Below are 16,542 nucleotides of genomic sequence, written 5' to 3'. Positions count from 1 at the left end.
CCCTAAATGCTGCTTTAGTATCTGTACTGATTTGAGACTTGTACATTCTGAAATCCTACACAATTTTAAAATTGAAAGTGCAATATGAATTTCTCTCAGAAGAATTCTTTAAGTAAAGTTGAAATTGGCAAATTTCTTTAAAGTGAGAACTGTCTATACAGAGGCACACATATTTAAAGAGCAATATAAATACAAACAATAATGTAGATTAAAAGTAAAACCACAAAACAATCAAAAATGAATGTTGCAAAATTACATAGTACATGAATGCTTATAAAGAAAAGTTATGAGAAGACCCCCCTAAAGCTATTCCTTTGTAAATGTTGAAGTTCATGGTATGGGATATCACACATATTTGACACATTTGTATTGAAATTTTTTGTCCTTGATTTTTCTCCTTTTCCTTTAAAAACATTATTTGTTATATCTCTCTCTAGGAGTAGGTAAGTGAAAGGATACTAGGAGAAATTCTGGTGGTTTAAAAAAAAAAAACTATTTACAAAAGACTCTCATCAATACATAGAAATTACTTAACCACTGTTTCCACATTAGGCATGGTGTTGAGAACTTGAGAGAAAGAGACTCTGATCTTTGGCTTCTAACTTCAAGAAAGAAGAAGGGGTCTCTTCAGACCCCTTGAAGGGAGAGAAGGACTTTAGGGAAAAGTTGACATAGTGGAACTGGCATCTTGATCATTTCACTCTGTTCACAGTTTACTACATTAGAGATTTCAGAGAATATACCTTTTGTATACTTCAAATTATTTGTCTTTTCTAGTGGCAAAGATATATCAATGGGGGTATTTGCTATATGTGTTCATTATTCGACTGGAATTTGGTGGAAAGGGAATCAAACAAGTGATGTACTGGTAAATGTTTAGCAACTGTTGCTCAGATTTAAAAAATGTATTGATACATTTTTAAATTTAATCTGAATTATTACATTTTTTCCATTGCTTTCTTAAATCTAGATATCTTTAAAGGAGCACTGTTCATGTCCTAGTGTGAGGAAAGACCTAGAAAAAGTGCTCTAAAATTGTCTACTTCACCTTGTTTATTACAGCAGGTGGAGATCCTACCCTGCATTCAAAAAACAAAAAAGTGAACTAAAACTTCTGCAAAGATCATTCCACTTATCTTCAGCACCTGGAATATGCACAAAATTATGAACAGCTCTTGTTATAAGAGAACTCAGCAAGTGTTATGTCCAAATAGCAGCCCTAAGTGAAACAAGGTTAGGAAAGTTAATCCATTTTATCAGAGTTAGAACTGGATACATGTTTTTCTGGAATAGATGGAGTGAAGGGGAACAACATGAAGTTGGCATAGAGTTTTCAACTGAAACTAATCTAATCAATAAGATTGTGTGTGTATCAAAAGAAGTGACTAGCAGACTCATAACAATGCTTGCAAGAAAGTGCCATACTACCATCATCAGTGCATATATCTGTTCCCATCATGATAAAACACTGATGAGGTAAAAACATATTTTATGAAGATCTGGAGACCTCTATCATAACATGTGCTAAAAGAGGAAAAGCTTATAATTCCAGGTTACTTTAATGCAAGAGTAGGCACATATGTCAGAGAGTCCTTGGGAGGAATGGAGCCATAAGCAGCAACAGCAATGGTCACTTACTACTAAAGATTTGTTCAACTCATGATCTCATAACCAACACTGTTTTCTGTTTATCTAATTGCAATAAAACTTTGGGGATGCACATTTGGCAGCAAACATTGGCATTTAATGTGCTATGTCATTGTAGGGAGAAGAAACAGGATGTGAGAGTGATAAAGGTTATATGGAGTACAGGGTACTGAATTCTTCATCTAAGCTAAATCTTCACATACAACAAATGTAGTGACCACAAAGTAACATTACCCAAAGACTTAATGTCAACAGATTAGAGCTCATCTGCAAGGGGAAACTTAACTTAGAGGTAAAGTTGAGTGAAAATAAGGTTGGCAATAGTGGAGTAGAAAAGACATGAGTTGTCAGAGATGTATAGCACCACATTTACTCATCTGAATCAGAACACTTGCAAACATCAGTATTAGTTGGATGAAAATGATGGGGAAATTCAGAAGCTGCTAAATGAAGAACAAGAACTCCAGAGGATTTACCAGCAACTCTAAGATGACAGTATTTCACACCATCAAAAGTAAAAAGTTGGAGTTATGCAGGATTCCTGGCTCAGAAGGCAGCTGAAATTCAGTTTTATGCTGACCGTAACCGAAGATTATTCATGTATCTCAAACATTCTATAACGTGCATTTATGATGTCCTGGTGATTAATCATGGGCACAAGATCTGCAGTGCATCTAAACTGTTCAGTGATGAAGCCACACTGATCAAGATATGATCCTAGACAGGTGACTAATTAACTATTTCTAAGTGGTTCAACAGACTGTCATCAATGCTGAAGTCATTGACTGTATACCTTTGGTTGAAGTCAGTCCCTAACATTTTCCTACAAAAGTGGTTTTATAATGCTAGTTAGGTTACTTTTTGTGTGGCAAAGTCCCTGGTGCAGAATCTATTGTAGCTGGTATTTATAGGATAGGTGATCCACTGCTCATACAAAAGCTGACTGAAAATTTCCAGATTATATGGCAAGAGGAAATTATCCCCCAGTAGTTCAAGAATGTCTCTATTATCCACCTCTATATAAAAGTAAAAGAAATTATTCTGTGACAATCATGGGGGTAAGAGTGGAATCTCTCTGTCATTGCTGGTAGAGTGCCCTTGAAATCAGAAACTTTTTCTCTCTCACCTATCAATACTCTTCCCCTTCTTCACTATTTATCCAATCAGAAGTTAGTTGCCCCTTCTTTCTTGTATATTTTAGGAATGATTTAACTTAAATTTGTAATTTGATTTCTTTTTTGTGTATTTGTCTTGTCCTTCTGATCTATACAAGCATGGCAAGTAATCAAAGAAATGTTTCTAATCTTATTTATTCATAACACAGGGATACAAATATATATGTATCCAATTTAGTAGCATTTATGTAATGTCCAGACTATCTCTCTGGAGAATCCCGGGACCAGCCTTGATCTTAATGGAGGAGTACAGTAGGCAGGTCAAACATGGAATGTCTCTTTTCCAGTCCTTCTCAGCCCTTAAATACCTTGGTATGATTACATCATTACAGCACATTATGTATGTGTAAACTTGAGAACAATTACATCACCATACTAAGTACTAAGTATATGTATATTAAAGAACCATCATCTCCTCAATTCCATTGAGTTAACACCTTCTTGTAAGTACCCTTGTTTCAAGTATACTTTTCCAAGAGTTCTGGCCCTCTACACATTTATTTCCAGCATAACAGGTAAGATAATATTTTAGGTCAACAGACTGGAGCTATTATTGTACTGGATGGAATTAATCGGTCATTCTCTAGGATAAACTTGTCAAACAAGTTCAGTCATTGGATATCCTTGGAAGGACTTGTCTTTTCAGATGGTTGATGTGATTCATCACATATATTATAGTCTTCAACTGCTCATTCAGATACTTTTAAGAGCTATAGAGCGGAGGAGAATTTTTGTCTAAGTGAGCATGGAGTTGAGTAGATAAACTGGTTCACTTCACTGGAAAAAAAAATGCAAAACAGTTCTAATTGCAAGAGCTTCCTCTTCATTTCTTTCTTGCCTATTCATGTGTAAGAGGACAAAGTGATTTAAGTTACTCATGGATGATAAGAGATGAGACGAATTGGGGAGCAGGATAATCCGTTGAATTCCATGTCACATGAGAAATGGTTCATGTTCCTGGGGAGAATTAACATGGAAAGAGGAAACAGATATATACATGATAGTTGGCTCCAACATCAAATTTGGTAGCATTGTTTTGTGTGGTGGTAGAGAATAAAAAAAGACCAAGTAGGCAGAAATCACAAAAATCTTTATTTCAACTCAGCATAAAAGGGTATAATTATCATGTAAGGGATGTAGAAGACCCTTATCCAAAATGACTACTCAGAGATCACTCAGTAGAAGGCAGAAAAGTTGTTTCCTTCAATCTTCAATTCTGCGTTCCACTGCATATCCCTGCCTCCGGTCGTTGTCTAAGAGGAGAGGGAAGCTGCTCACCCAGAGCCAGAGAACATGGAGAAAACTACTCCGTAGGCGCCTGTTCCTGTCTGGGGTTCACATAGTCTTCCCCTAAAGACCCCATCCCAGACAAGCCCCCAACTGTGAGGGATGTAGAAGACCCTTATCCAAAATGACTACTCAGAGATCACTCAGTAGAAGGCAGAAAAGTTAAGTCATCCTCCTACTATAAGTTTTCTCTTTCTTATCTCTTGATGGAATGGCTTATCCTCCAGAGGTTTTTAATAAACAACTTTTCTGCCTTCTACTGAGTGATCTCTGAGTAGTCATTTTGGGTAAGGGTCTTCTACATCCCTCACAATCACAATTAGATCACACTATCTTAAGTTCTGTCTTCCCCCATCTTTACTAACAAGTAAAAGGAAGCTGAATGGTTATTTTAAAAAGGATATATGTAAAAAGATGTAATTTGAGGTGAAAAGATAGTTTGAGGTGAAAAGATAGAATACCAAGAAGTAGAATTAGAAAAAAAGTCCATCATATATGATTTAGCAAAGTAACAGGATTCAGTTTATGCCCTAACACAAGGTCACCTTTGATGACTCCCTCCACACATTTGATGTATTTACCAAGTGGTCTTGTTTTTTGCCTTCAAAGCTTCCATCTAAAAATCCCCTTCTCTCCTCTGATGTAGCCTCCACCCTGATGTAGGACCCTATTACCTTATGTCTGGATTACTGCTATAGCCTAATGGGTCCATCTGCCTCAACTTTCCCCTCTATCCACCCTTCTTTCATCTTCCAAATGATTTTCCTAAAGTGCAGATCTGACCATGTCCCCTGCCTCTGCTCAATAAACTCCAATGTTTCAGTTCCTTATAGGATCTAATATAAACTGTCCATTTGGCTTTTAAAGTTCGTCTATTTTATTTTCTCCCATATATTTTGTGATACAGAGACACTGTGCAAGTACTGTGCTAAATAAATGCTGGAGTGATAAATATTAAATCAAGATAATTCTTGCTCTTAAGGAGTTTACAATCTAATAGGGGCTCATAATAACCACATTACAATAGCCTAAATTCTAGCAAAGTGAGGGAAAAGCTGACCTTAATATGGTTTCATACAATAAAACTTTTTTTGTATTTTTATCCATACTCTGTTTCAGAGGACAAGGTGGATCACATTTAATGTTATTCTGTATCATGCTTCCCGATTAGATGAAAATTTTTATATTGCCTGATTCTATCTATATACCTTGCTCATTTATCACCTTCCCCTTGAATGAAGATTATTCATGTATCTCAAACATTCTATAATTAGATCCTGAAGGCAGGGGTAGGGGCTTTGTGATTTCACCTTTACATTTTGAGGGCAGTAGAGTGTGGGAAAAGGCATTAATCTTAAAATGAAAGAGTGCTGTTTCTTGGCTCAGGCTACATAATAGCAGTGTGACCTGATCAAGATAGATTTTGTATTTCCTACCACATAAGGTTCTTGTGAAGAATCTTATATATATATAATGTGTTACTAAACACAGCATCAGTCATGAATTTTTCTTTTTTCCTCAAAGGTATTGTTAACCATATAAGCACATCCCTGAACTAAACATGAATCATTCAATAACCAGGAGAAAGACACCATGAAGTGGGAGTATATGCCATCGACTAGTAGGCTAGCCTTAAAAAGTTATTACACCTTAGCAAGGGGACTAACCCCAAAAAGGAGTTATCAAGAGGCCACCTGGGGTGGGGCTGTAATCAAAAATCCACTTGACCAAAAAATCCACTTTAAGACTGAGATGTCCTAGTAGTTAGTATTCCATTTGTTTGCAGTGATTCAGACTTTCTCAGCTAATGGTCACCTAGCTACCTAGGACCGCTTCATTTACCCCTCTCAAACAAATTGAACCTAAAATCTTTCGGAGTATGGGACAGAGATGATATCTTCTGAAACTACCTCTTGCTGAGTTTGGTTCAAGTCTTTGTTAAAACAGATCCTTAGTGGGTGGTCAGAAACTTGGTTGATCCCAGATCCAGTGGTTATATGAATCTTTACCTTGAGCAACATCTGGAGATACACATCCTGGACAAATCTAGCAAGGAGTTTGAGCAACTGGGCAAACAAAACAGGAAAGATGAATAAAAGTGGGATTGAGTCTAGGAGCTAACAAAAGTCAATCAACAAAAGTCAGATATTAGGAAAGGTATCTATAGGGGACTCTAAATGAACAAGCTTCATGCTCTCTCCCAGGAGTGTGTGAACTCAAATCAGTGAGTTTCTAAGCACATTAAGAACTCCTTCCACTTTCCCAGAGGACTTGGGGTCCCAAATTGAGTGAACATGGTAGGAAGTGATAAATGTTTCCTCTACTGGTTGAGTTCCTTGTGAAATGAAGGCTGATCCATTGTTGATTTGTAGGAATCTAGGCAGACAAAAAAACGAGGTATAATCTTTCAGTAAATACCTCCATGCCTCCTGATCTCTCAGTCCCACAGGGAAAGGTCTCCCCAACTGGTGAAAGTATCAATAAAAACTAGAAGAAATTTGAAACCCTTGCATGGGGACATATGTGTAATCCCTGCCACTCTTCCTGGATAGGGTAACCTTTCTCTGAACACATTTTTAAAAGAGAAGGGGATTTAATATCACCTTCAGGATTTACTTGGATACAAATTGGGCAGGCTTGACAAACCTAAGAGATTTTCCTAATTTGTAACCAGTGGATCACAAATCGGTGATTTTAGCGGTCCTTAAGGCTACTCTATCTGCCCACCCATTGGTGGCCACAACTAAGCCAGCTCAGCTGCTTTTGGGCTCCAACTGGGATCACACAGAGACAGACCCATCAGGAAGTGCAAACATTGTCTTTATTCAGTCATCCTCAGTGGGGGCAGCAGGAAGCAAGCTCTGCTCAGGGCTGTTTATACTGCCTCTCTTCCAGGGTTGCCCATGCCCAGCCCACTCAGAACTGTGTAGGCAGAGCCCCAGACAGGAGGCTCCTGGAGTCAGTGCTGCTTCCCAGGAGGAGATCTAGCAAGAGGACATGCCCCTTGCCATCTCAAGAAACCTATATCAGTCCCTTTAACTCCTGCCAGCCACAACCTCCTGCCTCAGGGGCCAAGCTCCTTTTTCACCTCTTGGGCCCACCCTAGCAGCTGAAGTGGTGTACATGCTCCAGGGTACATCTCAGAGAGAGCAGTGCTCATTGCCCCTAACATCTCCCCCTTTTCTTTATTAATAAGACCAAATGTTCTCATGAGGAGGAATGAGAAGCTCTTCCTTAAGCACCACTATAGAATTTTTAAGAATATGAATAAAATATCCTAGCAAAGGAGGCAAAAGCAAAAGAAGCAACAATACAAAAATGGCTACATAGAGCCCATGGTATACAATAGGAGGGGATGGGAAAGGAAGTGTGCTGGATCCAGTCACTAAGTTGGTCTGGCAAGGGTAGTTATCTCTTCGCTGTGATTCTATTTCAGGCATTTCTTGGGTCATCTCCTTTTCTTCTTCAGCCCCTGTTTTAATAGGGGGAACTTTCCTTCTTCTTTCTGGAATCCAGCAGCTTTCCCCATCAGGATCTGCAAAGACATAAATATCCCGGCCCTGTCCAAAGTACTAAGGATGGACTTTGCCAGTGTCCTTCCATGTCCTTCCATGTCCTTCCAAAGGACATTTTGAATGTTCTCTAGTGCTTGAAGCACTGTTCTCATGGGGCCTACTTTTCTGTTCTAAGTCACCTTTATGGCCAAAAAGTATTCCTGGAGAGAGGCCAGTATTTCTGTCCAGGTACAAAAAATTGTGAGTCTATAAGACCTTATCCACATTTGCCTGTGTGGGCCATCAGGGTGTTCTACTTCCTTCCCCTTTCTGTGTAATAAGGGTGGCCTTCAGAGTGAGATGGGCCTGTTCCAGTAGGACCTGACCCTGTGGATTATAGGGAATCCCTGTAACATGTTTAATGGTGAACATGAGGAAGGTGGTCATTTGCTTAGCTGGATTCCATGAGTCCGTGAAGAGGAGAAGCAACTATACAAATGTTTAATGCCCGAAGAAGTGTTCTCATGGGAGGCCACTGTGGTACAAAGGCATTTAGAAAAGGTGTCAATACAGATATGGATGGCCACACGGCTCACGTGTCACATCCATTTGCCACAAATCATTGGGGAATAAACCCTGGAGATTAACTCCTTTACTAGGTGGAGGAGGGAGAAACTGAACACACTGAACAGCACTGCTTCCTTATCAGTCGGTCTTGTTCCTGGGTGAGGCCATAAAGGTGATGTAGAGAATTAGCGAGTAAGTGGAGAAATTCATGGACACGTTCAGGGGGCGTGGTGACCGTGAGAAGGGAGCTTTGTAAAGCAAGGTCCACCATCTCATTGCCTGCAAATATGCCTCCTGCACAGCACTGGTGAGAGTATACATGCAGGATGTAAATGGGATGTTTCCTAGTAAAGTCAGCTGCAGTTCAGCAACATTAGCAATTAAAGAGTTCTGAGGTTGTAGGAGATTGCATCCTCAATACCTCTCAGTACCCAGACTGCATATAAACTACTGATATATTAATGGGTTCTGGATATCTTTTACAGGTCTGGAGAATAACAAAAAGCTCATTTTTCTGGGTGGAATCATAAGGAGTCTCCAACACCAGAATCTCTTTTGAGCGCTCATAAAAACCTTGTGGTTCTTACAACAATCGTCTTACAAGGGGGATGTATCAGAATATGGGATAGCAAAGGAAGGATAAGCATGTAGAATGGGAACTTAGTGTAGCCCATTGATCACAATGCACTGATGGCCAACATGTTTGCATCATGACTTCTCTAGCTCTTGGTTCAAAGGGTAAATACAGTAAGGGTCTTTTTCCCTGTTAGGTGAGAAGCTCCTTTTACTGCCTCAAGGACAAGTTCTCCCAGCATTTCAATATGGTTTGGTAATACTTTCTGTGGCCGTTTCATGTACACATATTCCAATTTTTTTTTACCTTCATGTAATACTGTGAAAGGACTTTGTCTATTAAAGAGACCTTTATGGGACACATGGGGTCCAGACATCTCCCCATTCCAGATTTAGAAGCAAGAACAATGATCTTATAAATTGTGTCCTTCATGAAGGAGGTTCATTTACGAGGGGAGTTTAGATCAGACTCTTTTTTTTCAAAATGTTATATAAAGGCTGCATTAGAGAAGCAGGAATAGGGGCTCAAGTCCTTAGCCACTGAATTTGTCCAACTAGTTTCTGAAATAGGTTCAGAGTATTCACCTTGTCTAATTGTAAGGTAGGTATCTGATTAGTAACTGCAGAAGTCCCCATGAGGAGCCCCAGGTAAATGGTGGGATAGTTATGTTGGGTCTCTTCTGGAGCTACCACTAGTTGAGCGGGAATGCTCATGGTCTCCTTAAGGAGGGCAGAGATCTCTTTCCTATTGCTCCTTGATAACAGTATATCATCCATGTAATGCAGTATCCTGGCATGAATCCACACCTTCCTAATTGCTTCTAGCACTTGCTCTACATATGTCTGACACAAGGTAGGGCTACAACACATCTCTTAGGTGAGAACTTTCCATTGGTAATGCAGATCAGGCCCTGCATTGTTTATGGAGGGAATGGTAAAAGCAAATCTTTTTTTATCTTCTGGGCCCAGAGGGATGGAGAAGAAACAATCTTGTATGCCTATTCCTGTAACTGGCCAGCCGGTGGGTACTAGATGAAGAGATGGCATGTCAGGCTGTAGGGCTACCATAGTAGCATTAATAGCCCTAGGGTCCACTAGCATTCTGAATTTTTTTTTCTTCATAACAAAGAAAAGGCTACTCCATGGACTGGATGTTGGTTCTATATGTCCGGCCTTCAACTGTTGTTGCAAAATTTCACATAAGACTTGGGCTTTTTCCACTGGGAGGGGCCATTGAGGTACCCAAATTGGGGTGTTAGGTTTCCATGTTAATGGTGTGGGCGTGATATGAAAGGTGGTGCTGAACACCCAAAGACCCCAATTAAAAATCCTGTGGTATATAAACTGAAGCCCCACAAGCCTCCAATATGTCCCTGCCCCATTGATTGAACCCAAGACCTGTGACCACCAGGGGTCGGAACATCTCCTGTTTGTTTTGCAAACTGCCAGGGCAGGTCTTCTCCTGCAACCCTTTTAGATATAGCAGCTGTGAGGGCATCCATTTGAAAGGCACTGGAGCCGATATGTATCTCTTTACTATCTCTTCCAGGCCAGGCTCCCCATCTGAAGTAAGCATGGCCTTCTGGCAGTTAGTATTAGCATTCTCCCCTGCCAATTTCTGTATAAGGAGGCTGCAGGCTTCTCCTCTGCCCACTGACCTCTCAATAGCTGCCTATAGGCGGGCCACAAAATCAGGGAAAGGCTCATCTGGGCCCTGTTTAATCTTTGTCATTGGGGACCTCTGTTTTCCAGAAGCTTGAATTTTGCTAAATGGTCATTGGGCACACTGAGACACAGCTGCATATAGTGCTGCATCATATTGCCTTTGATCCTCATTTCTTTCATACCTTCCAGCTTTCTGTATCATTTGTCCTAAACTTGTCTGGGAATCTCCAAAGCCTCCACAAGAGGGGACAGAGGGAGTGGACGGGAGACATATCTCCTCAGGGATGGTGGGGAATGGGGAAGAAGGCCATGCCTTGGAGACAAGAGGAGACCTTTCCTCTATTCCCTTTCTTCTCCCTTGCCTTATCACCATCTTTTTTCTCCAAGTCATATATCCCTCTGTTTACTTCCTCATTCCTCATCTTATTCCTGCCTCCTCCTGTTCCATTATATCCACTTCCTACTTCTTCCTCACTATCTCTTCTTTTTCATCACATCCACCTCCATCTTTTTGTTTACTTCCTGATTCTTTCCCACAGCTAACTTCCACCTACTCTATTTTATGGGAGAACTTAGTCCAGGTGAGTGCCGGTTTATGACTCTCATTTGTTTTATGACTCTCTGTTTGCACTTCATTATCTACTTTTAATGGATTGTGGCTTGCACCTCTTAAAGTGCCCCCAATCACTTGATGTCATTCCTGGATGGCTCCCTGAGTTTCCTTATCATAGGAAGCCATCCGACCACCTATTACTTCCCATTTTAAAAAATTCATTTCCAATCCTGCTTGCTTTATTATTCTATAAACTTCTTTCCTTAGCACCTCTTAATCTGGAACCCTCACTATAGTTTTTTCCCATACCAAACGTTCCACTCACTCTGTCTCCCTTCTCACTCTGTAGACCTGCTACCCGGTGAGGTCCAATCGCATAGTCCCTGTTAAGTCACCAGTTGTAGTGCTCCTTAAAGCTACTCTATCTGTCCATTCATAGGTGGCCACGACTACGTCAGCTCACTTGCCTTCAGGCTTCAACCCAGATCACACAGAGACAGACCCACCAGGAGGTGCAACCATTCTGTCTTTATTCAATCATCCTCTCAGTGGGGGCAGCAGGAAGCAAGAGCCCAAGAGAGCAAGCTCTGCTCAGGGTTGTCTATTTATACTGCCTCTCTTGCAGGGTTGCCCATGCCCAGCCCACTCAGAACTGTGTAGGTAGAGGCCCAGACAGGAGGCTGTCAATGCTGTGTCCCAGAAGAAGATCTAGCAAGAGGACACATTCCTCGCCATCTCAAGAAACCTATAGTAGTCCCTTTAACTCCTGCCAGACACACAACCTCTTGCCTCAGGGGCCAAACCTCTTTTTTATCTCCTGGGCCCCCCTACCAGCTGACCTAGCACACAGGCTCCATGTCACATATCAAAGGGAGAGCAGTGCTCATTGTCCCTAACAAAAAGTTCCTACGGGTCTGGAGAGCATTCTTTCCTGAGTGGCTTGGTGTAGGCCAAAAAGAAGTTTCCAACAGTTTGTTTCTGGGATTAGAAGCTGGCCTTGAGGGTTTTTGAAACTGCCCAGAGAGGGAAAGAGTATATTCCTTCTTCTTATCAAGTGCCTGTTCTTGGGGACTATAGGAAGGTATATAAGAGCAAGGGAGCTGGGGGAGTAGTGGAGCCATTATGAGGGGCAGACTGCAGCAGATCAGGCAGCTAACTCAGCTAGCCTGTTTCCTCTGGCCTGAAGTGAGTTCCCCTTTTGATGTCCTTTACAAAATATAACAGAAACCTCTCTAGGTTCATGGACATCTTGTAGTAATTGTAGCATTTCCCATATAGCCTTGTGGGCATGTAAAACATGAAAAGCATATTTGGAATCAGTATAGATGTTAACTTTCAGTCATTTCCCCAATTCTAAGGCTATGGTGCCAGGGGACTGAGTTTAAACTGCTAAAACTTGACCACACCATTTATTAACATTCAGAATAAAAGTTTTTCCAAATTGGGTAAGAGGTCAATTTAATTTTCAAAGTCTCAAAAGCTTGGCCTGGTCAGATCCCCAGTCTAGAGAAAGTGTGTCAGGGCCTTGACTAGAATTGGTTATCCAGATCCTATAAAATCCAGCCACACCTAGAAATGTGCACAACTGTTTCTTTATGGTTGGTTCAGGAAGTGACAAGATAGCCTGTTTTCTCTTTGCAGTGAGCGAACGAGAGGTGGGAGTCAGTTCATGATATAGATACTTAACAGATTGATGGGCAATATGTGCCTTGGATATGGATAGTTGAGAACCCTGTTCTAGAAAAATGAGAGTGGTACGGCTGTGGCCAGAGAAGCCTCCAGAGTTGGGCTGCAGATAAGAATGTTATCTACATACTGTATTGGACTGCTATCAGTCAGTTTCAGATGCTTTAAATCTTTCCCCAAAGCCTGAGCAAAAAATGGGATTTGTTCTGGAAGCTCTAGCTCATGTCAGCTAGTGGAGGGTTGGATACCCCCAAGATAGCCAGTCAAAAGCAAAAAGAAATTGTGAGTCTTTATGGGATGGTATGCAAAAGAAGGCATCTTGTAAGATGTAAGGTTCATAACCCACTGTGTATCCCCTGGAGTCTAAGTAAGAATAGTAGACACTACTGGGTGAATATGAACGACAGCCTCATTAACAGCCCTAAGGTCCTGAATCACTTGATATTTCCCATTTTGCTTTTTTTTAACAGGGAGAATTGAAGAAATTACAGGAGACTGGCATGGAATCAGAATCTTATACTTTAGAGACTTTTAAATCAAGGATTGTAAATTCCTTTCTGGCTTCAGTCTTCATGAGATACTGACACCTATGAGAGAACACATTCAGAGGTGCACTATAACTAGAGTGGTGTTGAGTTGCCCAATATGAAATATCATGATCCCAAACAGGGGAATCCACTCCCTTCCAGATTTCAGGTAGAAAATGGAAGGGCCTAAACAGAAGTGTTAAAAGTGCTCCCAGATGTCTGAGAAGGGAGAACTGGGTTCCTAATTTCATCATCAGATTCTGTCCCAAAAAGGGGACTGGAAGAGGGGAGAATAAGAAAAGAGTGTTTAAACAGTAGGTCCCCAAACTGATGGAGTAGAGGGAATTTTTCAAAACATTTCCTATGTTTCCAATCATTCTCTACTACTTTATGGGGTGTTGGATGTGTAGGGCCAGAATGAAGCAGAACAAAGTAAGTGTCTCCTGCTGTCGATAAAAAAATTGATGGGACTTACCTGCAGCATCCAAAATTATCCAGAGTTCAGCTATCATCATTGGGGGATCCTGGCCATTTCCTGGGCCCCCTCATTCCTGGTCTTAAAAAGATCAGGAAGCAGAGAAATAGAAAGAGGCAGGCCAATGTCCCTGTGGGCAGTCTCTCTTCCAGTGCTCCTCCTGGTTGTACACAGGGCATGGGCCTGGAGGTTTCTTCTGAGGGTAGTCTTGAGACCAATGGTGCTATTTGTGGCATCCAAAGCATAAACCTCCATGAGTGAGTCCCTTCTGGGTACTAGATACGGTGGCAGTCAAAAACCTGAGCCATTTTCCCATTCCTAGCCTTAGGATTTCAGTCTTACCCCTCTGCTGCAGCTTTGTTCCTGTTGTTGAAGATTCCAAAAGTTGTTTCCAAAAACTGGGCCTGGGGAATTTGGGGATCCATGACTAACTTTTGTACTTCCTTTGAAAGTCTGGGGTAGACTGGCTAATAAAATGCTGCTAAGGACAGTGACCCCTTCAGGAGAAATGGGGTCCAAATTTGCGTGTGTGTGTGTGTTTTAAGAACCTCTACAATTTTCTCCAGCTTCCTCAGTAACTTCCTTAAGTGTCTCATAATTAACCTGCTTCTTAATTCCCTTCTTTACACCTCCAGTGAGACAGGTCCAGCCATGTAATCCATTTTTTTTCTCCATCTCTGCTTCCTTCTTGGCAATCCCACCCTGGGTCTGCAACTGGTTCAGCAATAGTCAATGGGGGATATTTTGAAAGGGAGGACTGCTAAATTATCACCAATCTTCTGGTCTAAATCCTAGATCCTCCTTTTCTCCTCTGTTATGTAGCAGGAGGAAACAATGATATTAACATCTCCCCAAGGAAGATAAAATTGAAGGGAAATAGCTTTAAAGCCCTCAGTAAAACTTGGTGTGGTCTTCAAAGTAACAACCAAGTTTTTCCTTAATTTAGAAAAGATTTGACATTAGAGAAGAGTATATATGTACTCTGATTGTTCCATCCCCAAGAGTCTGCTACTTCTTTTAATGAGCAGAGTTTTTTAGGAAGGGTGTCTGAATCAAGGTCTTGAGAAGAGAGGAAAAAAGGTCCCACTTCTTGTTTGGGAGAAGCTGAGGAGTAGGGTTTGGGAAGTTGTAAAAGCTTGCTCGGGTTGTAAGTATTTGAGGAAAGGGAATTGGGGAAATCTTGTTGGACAGAGAGTCCGGAATCCAATGGGGAGATGGTCTTGGGAGGCATTTCTGAGCCTCCTAGGAAAGGGCACACAAAGGAATGGAACAGGGAGCTTGTGGCTCCAGAAAGGCAGAGAAAAGATGAATCATTTAAGAAATCCTTTTCAGACTCCACTTTCAATTCTCCTCCTCCAAATTTAGCTAGTAACATTCTACACAGTTGTCTTAAATTAGCATCCTGAGATAAAGTCATGAAAGCCAGGACATATGGAACTTCAGTCCATTTGTCCTCTAAGTAGCAAAACACATCAAGCTGCAAAATAATATTATAATTTTAAGACCCATTGACAGGCCATTTTCTTGATCCTCCTAGTTATATTGGACCAGGCTTGATTACAGAAAATAAGCCTCTTCTTTTTGTGAATTTTTTGGCCAAATTTGTCTCTATCTTTTAAGAGACAGCATAAGGATGAATCTTTAGGAACAGAGATTGCCCCTCCCATTTTTGCCACAAGCCACAGAGAAAAGTTGCTATTTTCTACTCCTATAGCAATTTGTCTACCCTAGGAAAAAATCAGCCTAGAGAGGTGAAAGTGACAAATGTTTCCAAAGGGAAGCATGCCCCAAATCACAAGTGTTCCCAAGACCAGGCATCCCCAGTCAAAGGAATTATGCTTGAGCATAGAGCACAGAAGCTCACTAATGACTCAACTGGTCCTAGCAATGGAAGAATAAAAAGAAAATGAAGGAAAAGAAAAAGGACTTACCTTGAAATGGAGGAAGTCAAGTCAAACTCTCCCCACAGGGCCACCAAAATATTGAGGTTATAGGTATGGAACCCCAAATGTATAAAGTTATGGATTGGTGTTGAGAGTTGCTTCAAAAGAATTTGTAGGCTTAGACATCCTCCAAATCAAGGGGCACTTTTTTTTTTAACAATGTTAAAAGCGAGCTACATTCCCAGAAAAGTTAGCTAAGTCCCCAAAGAATTAGCTATAACAAGAAGAATGGTGCCATGAGACAGAACTATACCCCTGGCTGGTGGGGCTAGCTCTAAAAAGGAGTTTGCTATGTGGCAACTTAGCAAGAGGGCTAATCTTGAAAAGAGATGAGGAAGGATCTTATGAATGAGCAGATCTTTTATAGGGGAAATATACCCTCAGGAATTTGACATCATAACTTGGTTTTCTAATTGGATAATGGTGGGGTTACTAGAGACCTTTACCTAGGGGGTTCAATCAAAAGTCCCATATTATTGCTCTATAAGAAATGAAAAGCAGGATGACTTCAGAGAAGTCTGGAGAGACTCACATGAACTGATTCTAAGTGATCAGAACCAGGAGATCATTGTATACAGCAACAACAAAACTACAATGAACAATTCTAATGGATGTGGCTCTCTTCAACAATGAGATGATTGAAGAGAGCCATCTACACTCAAAGAGAGGACTGTGGGAGTTGAGTGTGGACCATAACATAGCATTCGCACTTTTTTTTCTTTATTCTTTTTTGTTATTTGCTTGCTTTTTGGTTTCTTTATCATTTTTTTCTTTTTTGATCTGATTTTTATTGTGCAGCAAGAGAATTGTGGAAATATGTATAGAAGAATTGCACATGTTTAACATATATTGGATTACTTGCTGTCTAGGAGAGGGGGTGTGGGGAAGGGAGGGAAAAATTTAGAACACAAGATTTTGTAAGGGTGAATGTTGAAAATTATCCATGCATA

The 16,542-nt window shown here is 40.7% G+C and overlaps 1 long non-coding RNA gene across 1 annotated transcript; it reads right to left on the bottom strand.

The window, feature by feature from the left end:
- Positions 1-6,911: 6,911 nt before the first annotated feature.
- On the bottom strand, positions 6,912-16,114 carry LOC116422359. Its single transcript, XR_004232964.1, has 2 exons — positions 13,650-16,114; positions 6,912-13,234 (listed from the first exon to the last, which is right to left on the bottom strand). It is a non-coding gene; the product is annotated as an uncharacterized LOC116422359 (long non-coding RNA).
- Positions 16,115-16,542: the final 428 nt, after the last annotated feature.

This window comes from Sarcophilus harrisii, chromosome 3 (genome assembly GCF_902635505.1).
Source record: "Sarcophilus harrisii chromosome 3, mSarHar1.11, whole genome shotgun sequence".
NCBI lineage: Eukaryota > Metazoa > Chordata > Mammalia > Dasyuromorphia > Dasyuridae > Sarcophilus > Sarcophilus harrisii.
This window is presented reverse-complemented; position numbering and strand designations above follow the sequence as displayed.